The 18,938-nt window shown below is 43.4% G+C and overlaps 1 protein-coding gene across 1 annotated transcript in view; it reads right to left on the bottom strand.

Annotated features, from left to right (window-relative positions):
* Positions 1-18,938, bottom strand: part of LOC109894638 (proenkephalin-A-like) — a 46,060-nt gene that overhangs the window by 5,330 nt on the left and 21,792 nt on the right. The gene's annotated exons all lie outside the window — the stretch shown is intronic.

Raw genomic sequence — 18,938 nt, 5'->3', positions numbered from 1 at the left:
GGTTACTACATGATTCCATATGTGTTATTTCATTGTTTTTATGTCTTCACTATTATTATACAATGTAGAAAATAGTACAAATGAAGAAAAACCCTTGAATGAGTAGATGTGTCCAAACCTTTGACTGGTACTGTAGGTAAATTGCAGTTGTTCCAGAAAAGAAGTGGCACGTATCGCACTTAGATATACACAGAGGACACGTGTCAGTAACATGCATGTCTGTCTCTCCTGGCTCAAAGTTTAGGAAAGATTGACTGCGTCACTATTGGTCTTTGTGCGAGGTGTTGATGTGTTGAAGGTACCGAACTGTCTGTTCAAGCAGTTGGCACACAGTTTGGACAGTCATCGGTATCACACAAGACATGCAACTAGAGGTCTCTTCACAGTTCAGACACTCATCGGTATCACACAAGACATGCAACTAGAGGTCTCTTCACAGTTCAGACACTCATCGCTACAACACAAGACATGCAACTAGAGGTCTCTTCACAGTTCAGACACTCATCGGTATCACACAAGACATGCAACTAGAGGTCTCTTCACAGTTCAGACACTCATCGCTACAACACAAGACATGCAACTAGAGGTCTCTTCACAGTTCAGAAACTCATCGCTACAACACAAGACATGCAACTAGAGGTCTCTTCACAGTTCAGACACTCATCGCTACAACACAAGACATGCAACTAGAGGTCTCTTCACAGTTCAGACACTCATCGGTATCACACAAGACATGCAACTAGAGGTCTCTTCACAGTTCAGACACTCATCGGTATCACACAAGACATGCAACTAGAGGTCTCTTCACAGTTCAGACACTCATCGGTATCACACAAGACATGCAACTAGAGGTCTCTTCACAGTTCAGACACTCATCGGTATCACACAAGACATGCAACTAGAGGTCTCTTCACAGTTCAGACACTCATCGCTACAACACAAGACATGCAACTAGAGGTCTCTTCACAGTTCAGACACTCATCGCTACAACACAAGACATGCAACTAGAGGTCTCTTCACAGTTCAGACACTCATCGCTACAACACAAGACATGCAACTAGAGGTCTCTTCACAGTTCAGACACTCATCGCTACAACACAAGACATGCAACTAGAGGTCTCTTCACAGTTCGGACACTCATCACTACAACACAAGACATGCAACTAGAGGTCTCTTCACAGTTCAGACACTCATCGCTACAACACAAGACATGCAACTAGAGGTCTCTTCACAGTTCAGACACTCATAGCTACAACACAAGACATGCAACTAGAGGTCTCTTCACAGTTCAGACACTCATCGGTATCACACAAGACATGCAACTAGAGGTCTCTTCACAGTTCGGACACTCATCGCTACAACACAAGACATGCAACTAGAGGTCTCTTCACAGTTCAGACACTCATCGGTACAACACAAGACATGCAACTAGAGGTCTCTTCACAGTTCGGACACTCATCGCTACAACACAAGACATGCAACTAGAGGTCTCTTCACAGTTCAGACACTCATCGGTACAACACAAGACATGCAACTAGAGGTCTCTTCACAGTTCAGACACTCATCGGTACAACACAAGACATGCAACTAGAGGTCTCTTCACAGTTCAGACACTCATCGCTACAACACAAGACATGCAACTAGAGGTCTCTTCACAGTTCAGACACTCATCGGTACAACACAAGACATGCAACTAGAGGTCTCTTCACAGTTCAGACACTCATCGCTACAACACAAGACATGCAACTAGAGGTCTCTTCACAGTTCAGACACTCATCGGTACAACACAAGACATGCAACTAGAGGTCTCTTCACAGTTCAGACACTCATCGGTACAACACAAGACATGCAACTAGAGGTCCCTTCACAATCCCCAGGTCCAGAACAGAGGCTGGGAAACACACAGTATTAAATAGAGCCATGACTACATGGATGTCTTTTCCACCCCAGGTAACTCAAGCGAGCAATAAAACCAGTTTAAAAAACCAGATCAAATAACACCTTACTGCACAAAGGGGACTGTGAAGAGACAGCCATTTTATATATACCTTATTGTAATGTGCACTCTACTATGCATTAGACCAAGATATTGTGTGTATGTACTGATATGTAGACTGTGTGACATTTTAAATGTATGTATTTCAGTCCTTGACCAATAATGTTCGGTACTACAGTATGTATTATGTTATGTTTAATGTGGACCCCAGGAAGAGTAGCTGATGCTTTTGGGGATCCTAATAAATACAAACATTTGATGTAAAACCTACCTAAACCACTCCAGTACCCCTGCACATTGAAGAAGGTACTGGAACTGGTCTGTATATACTCACAGACTCGTGTGTCTTCAACCTGTATTGTACTTCTAGTGTGTTTTTAATTATTATTTTAATGTTTTATACATTTTTATTATATATATTATTATTGTCACTGCGTTGTTGGGAAAGAGCTCTCATGGTAAGAACTGTTTCATACCTTTTGTATCCTGTGTAAGTGGGGAATAAACTTTGAAACTTGAGAGAGAGAGAAAGAAGGGAAGAGGGAGAGTGAGGAGAGAGAGCAGAGAGGGAGAGAAGGAGAGAGGGAGAGGGAGGGAGAGAGAGAGAGAGAGAGAGAGAGAGGGAGGGAGAGAGAGAGAGAGAGAGAGAGGGAGAGAGAGAGAGGGAGAGAGAGGGAGAGGGAGAGAGAGAGAGGGAGAGAGAGAGAGGGAGGGAGGGAGAGGGAGGGAGAGGGAGGGAGAGAGAGAGAGAGAGAGAGAGAGAGAGAGAGAGGGAGAGAGAGAGAGGGAGAGAGAGGGAGGGAGAGGGAGGGAGAGGAAGGGAGAGAGAGAGAGAGGGAGGGAGAGGAAGGGAGAGAGAGAGAGAGGGAGGGAGAGGAAGGGAGAGAGAGAGAGAGGGAGGGAGAGGGAGGGAGAGGAAGGGAGAGAGAGAGGGGGAGAGGGAGGGAGAGAGCGAGAAAGGGAGGGAGAGAAGGAGAGAGGGAGAGAAGGAGAGAGGGAGAGGGAGGGAGAGAGAGAGAAAGGGAGGGAGAGAGAGAGGGAGAGGGAGGGAGAGAGAGAGAGGGAGGGACAGAGAAGGAGAGGAAGGCAGAGGGAGAGAGAGAAGGTGAACCAACATTATGACTTGTTAGTTATTTATTCATTCCCCGGTCAAATCGAAATCAAATCAAATTCCATTATATTTGTCACATGCTTTGTAAAAAGGTGTAGGCTAACATTAAAATGCTTACTTAGGGGACACTTTGTCCAGGTGATGTACAGTGCTAGACCTTCCATGGTCAAATGCTGACGTTCAAACGGCTTTATGAATTGAATTGAGATAGACGATGATACACGATGATACACCATCAAACACTGGGAGTCCCAATGTGAAGCATGATGATGATAGCCATATGATACTATACTTCTCTCGACAGAACATAGAGTCCTCCTTTTTTGTCTTACTGAATGCTTCACCCTGAATTAACATGGCGTCCATGCTATCTGTATGGTCTTTGTGTGAATATACGCTTAGTGTGTGTATAAAACATCAGGAACACCTGTTCATTCCATGACATAGAATGACCAGGTCAATCCAGGTGAAAGCTATGATCCCTTGAAGGGGAGGAGACCGTTTAAAGCAGGACTTTTAAGCCTTGAGACAATTGAAGCATGGATTGTGTCTGTGTGCCATTCAGAGGGTAAATGGGCAAAAATATTTAAGTGCCTTTGAACGGGGTATGGTAGCAGGTGCCAGGTGCACCGGTTTGTGTCAAGAACTGCAATGCTGCTGGGTTTTTCACGCTCAACAGTTTCCTGTGTGTATCAAGAAGGGTCCACCACCCCAAGGACATCCAGCCAACTTGGCACAACTGTGGGAAGCGTTGAAGTCAACATGGGCCAGCATCCCTGTGGAACACTTTCGACACCTTTTAGTGTCCATGCCCCGACAAATTCAGGCTGTTCTGAGGACAAAAGGGGTTCCAACTCAATATTAGGAAGGTGTTACTAGTGTTTGGTATTCTCTGTGTAGTTATTCCTTAGAGAGCAGCACAGATAGACATTTCTATATGGCTCACAGTCCCAACAGAGCAAGACATTACTATGTGATTTGTATATCTACAATCCGTCTCCAAATGCATCACAGTCTCGTCTTGGAGTCTCTCAGTGGAGATGCCCCAAGTCGGAGCTGAACCTGATATCAACACTCACACACACACACAGATTATCCTCATCTCAGAATTCCTTCAGTTCGAGAGGCGTACAGTATACCAAATGTCGATTATGGCAGTCCCCCGCACCTCTCTGATTCAGAGGGGTTTGGTTAAATGCAGAAGACACATTTCAGTTGAATGCATTCAGATGTACAACTGACTAGGTATCTCCCTTTCCCTTTACCCTGCAGAGAGACGACTTCTCTAGAGAGAAAGAGACAAATATACCTTGCAGAGAGACGACTTCTCTAGAGAGAAAGGGACAAATATACCTTGCAGAGAGACGACTTCTCTAGAGAGAAAGGGACAAATATACCTTGCAGAGAGACGACTTCTCTAGAGAGAAAGAGACAAATATACCTTGCAGAGAGACAACTTCTCTAGAGAGAAAGGGACAAATATACCTTGCAGAGAGACGACTTCTCTAGAGAGAAAGAGACAAATATACCCTGCAGAGAGACGACTTCTCTAGAGAGAAAGAGACAAATATACCCTGCAGAGAGATGACTTCTCTAGAGAGAAAGGGACAAATATACCTTGCAGAGAGACGACTTCTCTAGAGAGAAAGAGACAAATATACCTTGCAGAGAGGCGACTTCTCTAGAGAGAAAGGGACAAATATACCTTGCAGAGAGACGACTTCTCTAGAGAGAAAGAGACAAATATACCCTGCAGAGAGATGACTTCTCTAGAGAGAAAGAGACAAATATACCCTGCAGAGAGACGACTTCTCTAGAGAGAAAGAGACAAATATACCCTGCAGAGAGACGACTTCTCTAGAGAGAAAGAGACAAATATACCTTGCAGAGAGACGACTTCTCTAGAGAGAAAGAGACAAATATACCTTCCAGAGAGACGACTTCTCTAGAGAGAAAGAGACAAATATACCCTGTAGAGAGACGACTTCTCTAGAAAGAAAGAGACAAATATACCCTGCAGAGAGACGACTTCTCTAGAGAGAAAGAGACAAATATACCCTGCAGAGGGACGACTTCTCTAGAGAGAAAGAGACAAATATGCCCTGCAGAGAGACGACTTCTCTAGAGAGAAAGAGACAAATATACCCTGCAGAGAGACGACTTCTCTAGAGAGAAAGAGACAAATATACCCTGCAGAGAGACGACTTCTCTAGAGAGAAAGAGACAAATATACCCTGCAGAGAGACGACTTCTCTAGAGAGAAAGAGACAAATATACCCTGCAGAGAGACGACTTCTCTAGAGAGAAAGAGACAAATATACCCTGCAGAGAGACGACTTCTCTAGAGAGAAAGAGACAAATATACCTTGCAGAGAGACGACTTCTCTAGAGAGAAAGAGACAAATATACCTTCCAGAGGGACGACTTCTCTAGAAAGAAAGAGACAAATATACCCTGCAGAGAGACGACTTCTCTAGAGAGAAAGAGACAAATATACCCTGCAGAGAGATGACTTCTCTAGAGAGAAAGAGACAAATATACCCTGCAGAGAGACGACTTCTCTAGAGAGAAAGAGACAAATATACCCTGCAGAGAGACGACTTCTCTAGAGAGAAAGAGACAAATATACCTTGCAGAGAGACGACTTCTCTAGAGAGAAAGAGACAAATATACCTTCCAGAGAGACGACTTCTCTAGAGAGAAAGAGACAAATATACCCTGCAGAGAGACGACTTCTCTAGAAAGAAAGAGAGAAATATACCCTGCAGAGGGACGACTTCTCTAGAGAGAAAGAGACAAATATGCCCTGCAGAGAGACGACTTCTCTAGAGAGAAAGAGACAAATATACCCTGTAGAGAGACGACTTCTCCAGAAAGAAAGAGACAAATATACCCTGCAGAGAGACGACTTCTCTAGAGAGAAAGAGACAAATATACCCTGCAGAGAGACGACTTCTCTAGAGAGAAAGAGACAAATATACCCTGCAGAGAGACGACTTCTCTAGAGAGAAAGAGACAAATATACCCTGCAGAGAGACGACTTCTCTAGAGAGAAAGAGACAAATATACCCTGCAGAGAGACGACTTCTCTAGAGAGAAAGAGACAAATATACCCTGCAGAGAGACGACTTCTCTAGAGAGAAAGAGACAAATATACCCTGCAGAGAGACGACTTCTCTAGAGAGAAAGAGACAAATATACCTTGCAGAGAGATGACTTCTCTAGAGAGAAAGAGACAAATATACCTTCCAGAGGGATGACTTCTCTAGAAAGAAAGAGACAAATATACCCTGCAGAGAGACGACTTCTCTAGAGAGAAAGAGACAAATATACCCTGCAGAGAGATGACTTCTCTAGAGAGAAAGAGACAAATATACCCTGCAGAGAGACGACTTCTCTAGAGAGAAAGAGACAAATATACCCTGCAGAGAGACGACTTCTCTAGAGAGAAAGAGACAAATATACCTTGCAGAGAGACGACTTCTCTAGAGAGAAAGAGACAAATATACCTTCCAGAGAGACGACTTCTCTAGAGAGAAAGAGACAAATATACCCTGCAGAGAGACGACTTCTCTAGAAAGAAAGAGAGAAATATACCCTGCAGAGAGACGACTAATCTAGAGAGAAAGAGACCAATATACCCTGCAGAGGGACGACTTCTCTAGAGAGAAAGAGACAAATATGCCCTGCAGAGAGACGACTTCTCTAGAGAGAAAGAGACAAATATACCCTGCAGAGAGACGACTTCTCTAGAGAGAAAGAGACAAATATACCTTGCAGAGAGGCGACTTCTCTAGAGAGAAAGGGACAAATATACCTTGCAGAGAGACGACTTCTCTAGAGAGAAAGAGACAAATATACCCTGCAGAGAGATGACTTCTCTAGAGAGAAAGAGACAAATATACCCTGCAGAGAGACGACTTCTCTAGAGAGAAAGAGACAAATATACCCTGCAGAGAGACGACTTCTCTAGAGAGAAAGAGACAAATATACCTTGCAGAGAGACGACTTCTCTAGAGAGAAAGAGACAAATATACCTTCCAGAGAGACGACTTCTCTAGAGAGAAAGAGACAAATATACCCTGTAGAGAGACGACTTCTCTAGAAAGAAAGAGACAAATATACCCTGCAGAGAGACGACTTCTCTAGAGAGAAAGAGACAAATATACCCTGCAGAGGGACGACTTCTCTAGAGAGAAAGAGACAAATATGCCCTGCAGAGAGACGACTTCTCTAGAGAGAAAGAGACAAATATACCCTGCAGAGAGACGACTTCTCTAGAGAGAAAGAGACAAATATACCCTGCAGAGAGACGACTTCTCTAGAGAGAAAGAGACAAATATACCCTGCAGAGAGACGACTTCTCTAGAGAGAAAGAGACAAATATACCCTGCAGAGAGACGACTTCTCTAGAGAGAAAGAGACAAATATACCCTGCAGAGAGACGACTTCTCTAGAGAGAAAGAGACAAATATACCTTGCAGAGAGACGACTTCTCTAGAGAGAAAGAGACAAATATACCTTCCAGAGGGACGACTTCTCTAGAAAGAAAGAGACAAATATACCCTGCAGAGAGACGACTTCTCTAGAGAGAAAGAGACAAATATACCCTGCAGAGAGATGACTTCTCTAGAGAGAAAGAGACAAATATACCCTGCAGAGAGACGACTTCTCTAGAGAGAAAGAGACAAATATACCCTGCAGAGAGACGACTTCTCTAGAGAGAAAGAGACAAATATACCTTGCAGAGAGACGACTTCTCTAGAGAGAAAGAGACAAATATACCTTCCAGAGAGACGACTTCTCTAGAGAGAAAGAGACAAATATACCCTGCAGAGAGACGACTTCTCTAGAAAGAAAGAGAGAAATATACCCTGCAGAGGGACGACTTCTCTAGAGAGAAAGAGACAAATATGCCCTGCAGAGAGACGACTTCTCTAGAGAGAAAGAGACAAATATACCCTGTAGAGAGACGACTTCTCCAGAAAGAAAGAGACAAATATACCCTGCAGAGAGACGACTTCTCTAGAGAGAAAGAGACAAATATACCCTGCAGAGAGACGACTTCTCTAGAGAGAAAGAGACAAATATACCCTGCAGAGAGACGACTTCTCTAGAGAGAAAGAGACAAATAAACCCTGCAGAGAGACGACTTCTCTAGAGAGAAAGAGACAAATATACCCTGCAGAGAGACGACTTCTCTAGAGAGAAAGAGACAAATATACCCTGCAGAGAGACGACTTCTCTAGAGAGAAAGAGACAAATATACCCTGCAGAGAGACGACTTCTCTAGAGAGAAAGAGACAAATATACCTTGCAGAGAGATGACTTCTCTAGAGAGAAAGAGACAAATATACCTTCCAGAGGGATGACTTCTCTAGAAAGAAAGAGACAAATATACCCTGCAGAGAGACGACTTCTCTAGAGAGAAAGAGACAAATATACCCTGCAGAGAGATGACTTCTCTAGAGAGAAAGAGACAAATATACCCTGCAGAGAGACGACTTCTCTAGAGAGAAAGAGACAAATATACCCTGCAGAGAGACGACTTCTCTAGAGAGAAAGAGACAAATATACCTTGCAGAGAGACGACTTCTCTAGAGAGAAAGAGACAAATATACCTTCCAGAGAGACGACTTCTCTAGAGAGAAAGAGACAAATATACCCTGCAGAGAGACGACTTCTCTAGAAAGAAAGAGAGAAATATACCCTGCAGAGAGACGACTAATCTAGAGAGAAAGAGACCAATATACCCTGCAGAGGGACGACTTCTCTAGAGAGAAAGAGACAAATATGCCCTGCAGAGAGACGACTTCTCTAGAGAGAAAGAGACAAATATACCCTGCAGAGAGACGACTTCTCTAGAGAGAAAGAGACAAATATACCCTGCAGAGAGACGACTTCTCTAGAGAAAAAGAGACAAATATACCCTGCAGAGAGACGACTTCTCTAGAGAGAAAGAGACAAATATACCCTGCAGAGAGACGACTTCTCTAGAGAGAAAGAGACAAATATACCCTGCAGAGAGACGACTTCTCTAGAGAGAAAGAGACAAATATACCCTGCAGAGAGACGACTTCTCTAGAGAGAAAGAGACAAATATACCCTGCAGAGAGACGACTTCTCTAGAGAGAAAGAGACAAATATAACCTGCAGAGAGATGACTTCTCTAGAGAGAAAGAGACAAATATACCCTGCAGAGAGACGACTTCTCTAGAAAGAAAGGGACAAATATACCCTGCAGAGACACGACTTCTCTAGAGAGAAAGAGACAAATATACCTTGCAGAGAGACGACTTCTCTAGAGAGAAAGAGACAAATATACCTTCCAGAGAGACGACTTCTCTAGAGAAAAAGAGACAAATATACCCTGCAGAGAGACGACTTCTCTAGAGAAAAAGAGACAAATATACCTTCCAGAGAGACGACTTCTCTAGAGAAAAAGAGACAAATATACCCTGCAGAGAGACGACTTCTCTAGAGAAAAAGAGACAAATATACCTTGCAGAGAGACGACTTCTCTAGAGAGAAAGAGACAAATATACCTTCCAGAGAGACGACTTCTCTAGAGAGAAAGAGACAAATATACCCTGCAGAGAGACGACTTCTCTAGAAAGAAAGAGAGAAATATACCCTGCAGAGAGACGACTAATCTAGAGAGAAAGAGACAAATATACCCTGCAGAGGGACGACTTCTCTAGAGAGAAAGAGACAAATATGCCCTGCAGAGAGACGACTTCTCTAGAGAGAAAGAGACAAATATACCCTGCAGAGAGACGACTTCTCTAGAGAGAAAGAGACAAATATACCCTGCAGAGAGACGACTTCTCTAGAGAGAAAGAGACAAATATACCCTGCAGAGAGACGACTTCTCTAGAGAGAAAGAGACAAATATATCCTGCAGAGATACGACTTCTCTAGAGAGAAAGAGACAAATATACCCTGCAGAGAGACGACTTCTCTAGAGAAAAAGAGACAAATATACCCTGCAGAGAGACGACTTCTCTAGAGAAAAAGAGACAAATATACCCTGCAGAGAGACGACTTCTCTAGAGAGAAAGAGACAAATATACCCTGCAGAGAGACGACTTCTCTAGAGAGAATGAGACAAATATACCTTGCAGAGAGACGACTTCTCTAGAGAAAAAGAGACAAATATACCCTGCAGAGAGACGACTTCTCTAGAGAGAAAGAGAGAAATATACCCTGCAGAGAGACGACTTCTCTAGAGAGAAAGGGACAAATATACCCTGCAGAGACTCGACTCCTCTAGAGAGAAAGAGACAAATATACCTTGCAGAGAGACGACTTCTCTAGAGAGAAAGAGAGAAATATACCCTGCAGAGAGACGACTTCTCTAGAGAGAAAGGGACAAATATACCCTGCAGAGAGACGACTTCTCTAGAAAGAAAGAGACAAATATACCCTGCAGAGAGACGACTTCTCTAGAAAGAAAGAGACAAATATACCCTGCAGAGGGACGACTTCTCTAGAGAGAAAGAGACAAATATACCCTGCAGAGAGACGACTTCTCTAGAGAGAAAGGGACAAATATACCTTGCAGAGAGACGACTTCTCTAGAGAGAAAGAGACAAATATACCCTGCAGAGAGACGACTTCTCTAGAGAGAAAGAGACAAATATACCCTGCAGAGAGACGACTTCTCTAGAGAGAAAGAGACAAATATACCTTGCAGAGAGACGACTTCTCTAGAGAAAAAGAGACAAATATACCCTGCAGAGAGACGACTTCTCTAGAGAGAAAGAGAGAAATATACCCTGCAGAGAGACGACTTCTCTAGAGAGAAAGGGACAAATATACCCTGCAGAGAGACGACTTCTCTAGAGAGAAAGAGACAAATATACCCTGCAGAGAGACGACTTCTCTAGAGAAAAAGAGACAAATATACCCTGCAGAGAGACGACTTCTCTAGAGAAAAAGAGACAAATATACCCTGCAGAGAGACGACTTCTCTAGAGAGAAAGAGACAAATATACCCTGCAGAGAGACGACTTCTCTAGAGAGAATGAGACAAATATACCTTGCAGAGAGACGACTTCTCTAGAGAAAAAGAGACAAATATACTCTGCAGAGAGACGACTTCTCTAGAGAGAAAGAGAGAAATATACCCTGCAGAGAGACGACTTCTCTAGAGAGAAAGGGACAAATATACCCTGCAGAGAGACGACTTCTCTAGAGAGAAAGAGACAAATATACCTTGCAGAGAGACGACTTCTCTAGAGAGAAAGAGAGAAATATACCCTGCAGAGAGACGACTTCTCTAGAGAGAAAGGGACAAATATACCCTGCAGAGAGACGACTTCTCTAGAGAGAAAGAGACAAATATACCCTGCAGAGAGACGACTTCTCTAGAGAAAAAGAGACAAATATACCCTGCAGAGAGATGACTTCTCTAGAGAAAAAGAGACAAATATACCCTGCAGAGAGACGACTTCTCTAGAGAGAAAGAGACAAATATACCCTGCAGAGAGACGACTTCTCTAGAGAAAAAGAGACAAATATACCCTGCAGAGAGACGACTTCTCTAGAGAGAAAGAGACAAATATACCCTGCAGAGAGATGACTTCTCTAGAGAAAAAGAGACAAATATACCCTGCAGAGAGATGACTTCTCTAGAGAAAAGAGACAAATATACCCTGCAGAGATACGACTTCTCTAGAGAGAAAGAGACAAATATACCCTGCAGAGAGATGACTTCTCTAGAGAAAAAGAGACAAATATACCCTGCAGAGAGACGACTTCTCTAGAGAGAAAGAGACAAATATACCCTGCAGAGAGACGACTTCTCTAGAGAAAAAGAGACAAATATACCCTGCAGAGAGACGACTTCTCTAGAGAGAAAGAGACAAATATACCCTGCAGAGAGATGACTTCTCTAGAGAAAAAGAGACAAATATACCCTGCAGAGAGACGACTTCTCTAGAGAGAAAGAGACAAATATACCCTGCAGAGAGACGACTTCTCTAGAGAGAAAGAGACAAATATACCCTGCAGAGGGACGACTTCTCTAGAGAGAAAGAGACAAATATACCCTGCAGAGAGACGACTTCTCTAGAGAGAAAGAGACAAATATGCCCTGCAGAGAGACGACTTCTCTAGAGAGAAAGAGACAAATATGCCCTGCAGAGAGACGACTTCTCTAGAGAGAAAGAGACAAATATACCCTGCAGAGAGATGACTTCTCTAGAGAGAAAGGGACAAATATACCTTGCAGAGAGACGACTTCTCTAGAGAGAAAGAGACAAATATACCTTGCAGAGAGGCGACTTCTCTAGAGAGAAAGGGACAAATATACCTTGCAGAGAGACGACTTCTCTAGAGAGAAAGAGACAAATATACCCTGCAGAGAGATGACTTCTCTAGAGAGAAAGAGACAAATATACCCTGCAGAGAGACGACTTCTCTAGAGAGAAAGAGACAAATATACCCTGCAGAGAGACGACTTCTCTAGAGAGAAAGAGACAAATATACCTTGCAGAGAGACGACTTCTCTAGAGAGAAAGAGACAAATATACCTTCCAGAGAGACGACTTCTCTAGAGAGAAAGAGACAAATATACCCTGTAGAGAGACGACTTCTCTAGAAAGAAAGAGACAAATATACCCTGCAGAGAGACGACTTCTCTAGAGAGAAAGAGACAAATATACCCTGCAGAGGGACGACTTCTCTAGAGAGAAAGAGACAAATATGCCCTGCAGAGAGACGACTTCTCTAGAGAGAAAGAGACAAATATACCCTGCAGAGAGACGACTTCTCTAGAGAGAAAGAGACAAATATACCCTGCAGAGAGACGACTTCTCTAGAGAGAAAGAGACAAATATACCCTGCAGAGAGACGACTTCTCTAGAGAGAAAGAGACAAATATACCCTGCAGAGAGACGACTTCTCTAGAGAGAAAGAGACAAATATACCCTGCAGAGAGACGACTTCTCTAGAGAGAAAGAGACAAATATACCTTGCAGAGAGACGACTTCTCTAGAGAGAAAGAGACAAATATACCTTCCAGAGGGACGACTTCTCTAGAAAGAAAGAGACAAATATACCCTGCAGAGAGACGACTTCTCTAGAGAGAAAGAGACAAATATACCCTGCAGAGAGATGACTTCTCTAGAGAGAAAGAGACAAATATACCCTGCAGAGAGACGACTTCTCTAGAGAGAAAGAGACAAATATACCCTGCAGAGAGACGACTTCTCTAGAGAGAAAGAGACAAATATACCTTGCAGAGAGACGACTTCTCTAGAGAGAAAGAGACAAATATACCTTCCAGAGAGACGACTTCTCTAGAGAGAAAGAGACAAATATACCCTGCAGAGAGACGACTTCTCTAGAAAGAAAGAGAGAAATATACCCTGCAGAGGGACGACTTCTCTAGAGAGAAAGAGACAAATATGCCCTGCAGAGAGACGACTTCTCTAGAGAGAAAGAGACAAATATACCCTGTAGAGAGACGACTTCTCCAGAAAGAAAGAGACAAATATACCCTGCAGAGAGACGACTTCTCTAGAGAGAAAGAGACAAATATACCCTGCAGAGAGACGACTTCTCTAGAGAGAAAGAGACAAATATACCCTGCAGAGAGACGACTTCTCTAGAGAGAAAGAGACAAATATACCCTGCAGAGAGACGACTTCTCTAGAGAGAAAGAGACAAATATACCCTGCAGAGAGACGACTTCTCTAGAGAGAAAGAGACAAATATACCCTGCAGAGAGACGACTTCTCTAGAGAGAAAGAGACAAATATACCCTGCAGAGAGACGACTTCTCTAGAGAGAAAGAGACAAATATACCTTGCAGAGAGATGACTTCTCTAGAGAGAAAGAGACAAATATACCTTCCAGAGGGATGACTTCTCTAGAAAGAAAGAGACAAATATACCCTGCAGAGAGACGACTTCTCTAGAGAGAAAGAGACAAATATACCCTGCAGAGAGATGACTTCTCTAGAGAGAAAGAGACAAATATACCCTGCAGAGAGACGACTTCTCTAGAGAGAAAGAGACAAATATACCCTGCAGAGAGACGACTTCTCTAGAGAGAAAGAGACAAATATACCTTGCAGAGAGACGACTTCTCTAGAGAGAAAGAGACAAATATACCTTCCAGAGAGACGACTTCTCTAGAGAGAAAGAGACAAATATACCCTGCAGAGAGACGACTTCTCTAGAAAGAAAGAGAGAAATATACCCTGCAGAGAGACGACTAATCTAGAGAGAAAGAGACCAATATACCCTGCAGAGGGACGACTTCTCTAGAGAGAAAGAGACAAATATGCCCTGCAGAGAGACGACTTCTCTAGAGAGAAAGAGACAAATATACCCTGCAGAGAGACGACTTCTCTAGAGAGAAAGAGACAAATATACCCTGCAGAGAGACGACTTCTCTAGAGAAAAAGAGACAAATATACCCTGCAGAGAGACGACTTCTCTAGAGAGAAAGAGACAAATATACCCTGCAGAGAGACGACTTCTCTAGAGAGAAAGAGACAAATATACCCTGCAGAGAGACGACTTCTCTAGAGAGAAAGAGACAAATATACCCTGCAGAGAGACGACTTCTCTAGAGAGAAAGAGACAAATATACCCTGCAGAGAGACGACTTCTCTAGAGAGAAAGAGACAAATATAACCTGCAGAGAGATGACTTCTCTAGAGAGAAAGAGACAAATATACCCTGCAGAGAGACGACTTCTCTAGAAAGAAAGGGACAAATATACCCTGCAGAGACACGACTTCTCTAGAGAGAAAGAGACAAATATACCTTGCAGAGAGACGACTTCTCTAGAGAGAAAGAGACAAATATACCTTCCAGAGAGACGACTTCTCTAGAGAAAAAGAGACAAATATACCCTGCAGAGAGACGACTTCTCTAGAGAAAAAGAGACAAATATACCTTGCAGAGAGACGACTTCTCTAGAGAGAAAGAGACAAATATACCTTCCAGAGAGACGACTTCTCTAGAGAGAAAGAGACAAATATACCCTGCAGAGAGACGACTTCTCTAGAAAGAAAGAGAGAAATATACCCTGCAGAGAGACGACTAATCTAGAGAGAAAGAGACAAATATACCCTGCAGAGGGACGACTTCTCTAGAGAGAAAGAGACAAATATGCCCTGCAGAGAGATGAGTTCTCTAGAGAGAAAGAGACAAATATACCCTGCAGAGAGACGACTTCTCTAGAGAGAAAGAGACAAATATACCCTGCAGAGAGACGACTTCTCTAGAGAGAAAGAGACAAATATACCCTGCAGAGAGACGACTTCTCTAGAGAGAAAGAGACAAATATATCCTGCAGAGATACGACTTCTCTAGAGAGAAAGAGACAAATATACCCTGCAGAGAGACGACTTCTCTAGAGAAAAAGAGACAAATATACCCTGCAGAGAGACGACTTCTCTAGAGAAAAAGAGACAAATATACCCTGCAGAGAGACGACTTCTCTAGAGAGAAAGAGACAAATATACCCTGCAGAGAGACGACTTCTCTAGAGAGAATGAGACAAATATACCTTGCAGAGAGACGACTTCTCTAGAGAAAAAGAGACAAATATACCCTGCAGAGAGACGACTTCTCTAGAGAGAAAGAGAGAAATATACCCTGCAGAGAGACGACTTCTCTAGAGAGAAAGGGACAAATATACCCTGCAGAGACTCGACTCCTCTAGAGAGAAAGAGACAAATATACCTTGCAGAGAGACGACTTCTCTAGAGAGAAAGAGAGAAATATACCCTGCAGAGAGACGACTTCTCTAGAGAGAAAGGGACAAATATACCCTGCAGAGAGACGACTTCTCTAGAAAGAAAGAGACAAATATACCCTGCAGAGAGACGACTTCTCTAGAAAGAAAGAGACAAATATACCCTGCAGAGGGACGACTTCTCTAGAGAGAAAGAGACAAATATACCCTGCAGAGAGACGACTTCTCTAGAGAGAAAGGGACAAATATACCTTGCAGAGAGACGACTTCTCTAGAGAGAAAGAGACAAATATACCCTGCAGAGAGACGACTTCTCTAGAGAGAAAGAGACAAATATACCCTGCAGAGAGACGACTTCTCTAGAGAGAAAGAGACAAATATACCTTGCAGAGAGACGACTTCTCTAGAGAAAAAGAGACAAATATACCCTGCAGAGAGACGACTTCTCTAGAGAGAAAGAGAGAAATATACCCTGCAGAGAGACGACTTCTCTAGAGAGAAAGGGACAAATATACCCTGCAGAGAGACGACTTCTCTAGAGAGAAAGAGACAAATATACCCTGCAGAGAGACGACTTCTCTAGAGAAAAAGAGACAAATATACCCTGCAGAGAGACGACTTCTCTAGAGAAAAAGAGACAAATATACCCTGCAGAGAGACGACTTCTCTAGAGAGAAAGAGACAAATATACCTTGCAGAGAGACGACTTCTCTAGAGAGAAAGAGAGAAATATACCCTGCAGAGAGACGACTTCTCTAGAGAGAAAGGGACAAATATACCCTGCAGAGAGACGACTTCTCTAGAAAGAAAGAGACAAATATACCCTGCAGAGAGACGACTTCTCTAGAGAGAAAGGGACAAATATACCCTGCAGAGAGACGACTTCTCTAGAAAGAAAGAGACAAATATACCCTGCAGAGAGACGACTTCTCTAGAAAGAAAGAGACAAATATACCCTGCAGAGGGACGACTTCTCTAGAGAGAAAGAGACAAATATACCCTGCAGAGAGACGACTTCTCTAGAGAGAAAGAGACAAATATGCCCTGCAGAGAGACGACTTCTCTAGAGAGAAAGAGACAAATATACCCTGCAGAGAGACGACTTCTCTAGAGAGAAAGAGACAAATATACCCTGTAGAGAGACGACTTCTCTAGAGAGAAAGAGACAAATATGCCCTGCAGAGAGACGACTTCTCTAGAGAGAAAGAGACAAATATGCCCTGCAGAGAGACGACTTCTCTAGAGAGAAAGAGACAAATATACCCTGCAGAGAGACGACTTCTCTAGAGAGAAAGAGACAAATATGCCCTGCAGAGATACGACTTCTCTAGAGAGAAAGAGACAAATATACCCTGTAGAGAGACGACTTCTCTAGAGAGAAAGAGACAAATATGCCCTGCAGAGAGACGACTTCTCTAGAGAGAAAGAGACAAATATACCCTGCAGAGAGACGACTTCTCTAGAGAGAAAGAGACAAATATACCCTGCAGAGAGACGACTTCTCTAGAGAAAAAGAGACAAATATACCCTGCAGAGAGACGACTTCTCTAGAGAGAAAGAGACAAATATACCCTGCAGAGAGACGACTTCTCTAGAGAGAAAGAGACAAATATACCCTGCAGAGAGACGACTTCTCTAGAGAGAAAGAGACAAATATACCTTGCCCGGCATGATTGGAAACAGAGAGGGATTGATGGATCCTGGAATTATAGAATTGGATATCATATTAATTGTTTTGATATTACATTCATAGTTTTTCTTATCAAAGAAAGCTAGTGTTGTACTTCAAGGGCAAAATCAGAAATTCTTGACTTTAACAGGAGAGTTGACTTACTGGATCATAGTGAGGGAACATATTTACCCCACAGCACATAGGAAAATACACTGAAGCCACTAGAGAAAGAGAGGGGGTTCGATGGAGTTCTAAACCACAAGCAGTGAGATGAAGAAACTGGAGAGAGGGCAGAACATTCACGTCTATCCTCAGGAATCAATTAGCCAACGCAAATTAAAAGCCAGATGCCGGGAGGCTGGGAGGGCATAATACTATGAGTCAGAGATCATCGACAGTATAGGAGACGATGTAGGGAGATAGAAAGAGGGTGGGGGCAGTTTGTGGAAGGAAGGGTAGTTTGTGGAAGGAAGGGCAGTTTGTGGAAGGAAGGGCAGTTTGTGGAAGGAAGGGTAGTTTGTGTAAGGAAGGGCAGTTTGTGGAAGGAAGGGTAGTTTGTGGAAGGAAGGGCAGTTTGTGGAAGGAAGGGCAGTTTGTGTAAGGAAGGGCAGTTTGTGGAAGGAAGGGTAGTTTGTGGAAGGAAGGGCAGTTTGTGGAAGGAAGGGCAGTTTGTGGAAGGAAGGGCAGTTTGTGGAAGGAAGGGTAGTTTGTGGAAGGAAGGGCAGTTTGTGGAAGGAAGGGTAGTTTGTGTAAGGAAGGGCAGTTTGTGGAAGGAAGGGTAGTTTGTGGAAGGAAGGGCAGTTTGTGGAAGGAAGGGCAGTTTGTGGAAGGAAGGGTAGTTTGTGGAAGGAAGGGCAGTTTGTGGAAGGAAGGGCAGTTTGTGGAAGGAAGGGTAGTTTGTGGAAGGAAGGATAGTTTGTGGAAGGAAGGGCAGTTTGTGGAAGGAAGGGCAGTTTGTGGAAGGAAGGGTAGTTTGTGGAAGGAAGGGTAGTTGGGGAGAAGGATGGGGGTGGGAGAGGTGGAGGAGGAAGGAGAGGTGGAGGGGTGCATGGAGTAAGGGCTATGGTAGATGCATCTGTGCATGCATGCCTGTTTCTGTATGGGGGGTTCTGCTCCCCCTCTCTCCGGCGACGAAGTGCACCCTCTTTGCGACTTACTCTATCTCTGCCAAAACAATATCTCCTGAGTGAAATGGCTCTATTGCCCCACAGATAATCAACCTTTTAAGGACTGTGTGATTGAGTCAGGGCCCTGTTGACACAATAGAGTCAAAGTATCTTATTGTTCTGCCATTGATATCTGTGGGCAGGAACTGATTGTGGCAGAGATAGGAAAGGGAATGGAGAATAAATACATTGAGGGATAAAAACTGTGGGATAGTGGGTGCATAGGCCAGAACTGGCTGTTGGCTGGGGCAGAGACAGAGGCAGAGAGAGAGAGAG

The sequence above is a fragment of the Oncorhynchus kisutch genome, linkage group LG7 (genome assembly GCF_002021735.2).
Source record: "Oncorhynchus kisutch isolate 150728-3 linkage group LG7, Okis_V2, whole genome shotgun sequence".
Taxonomy (NCBI): domain Eukaryota; kingdom Metazoa; phylum Chordata; class Actinopteri; order Salmoniformes; family Salmonidae; genus Oncorhynchus; species Oncorhynchus kisutch.
This window is presented reverse-complemented; position numbering and strand designations above follow the sequence as displayed.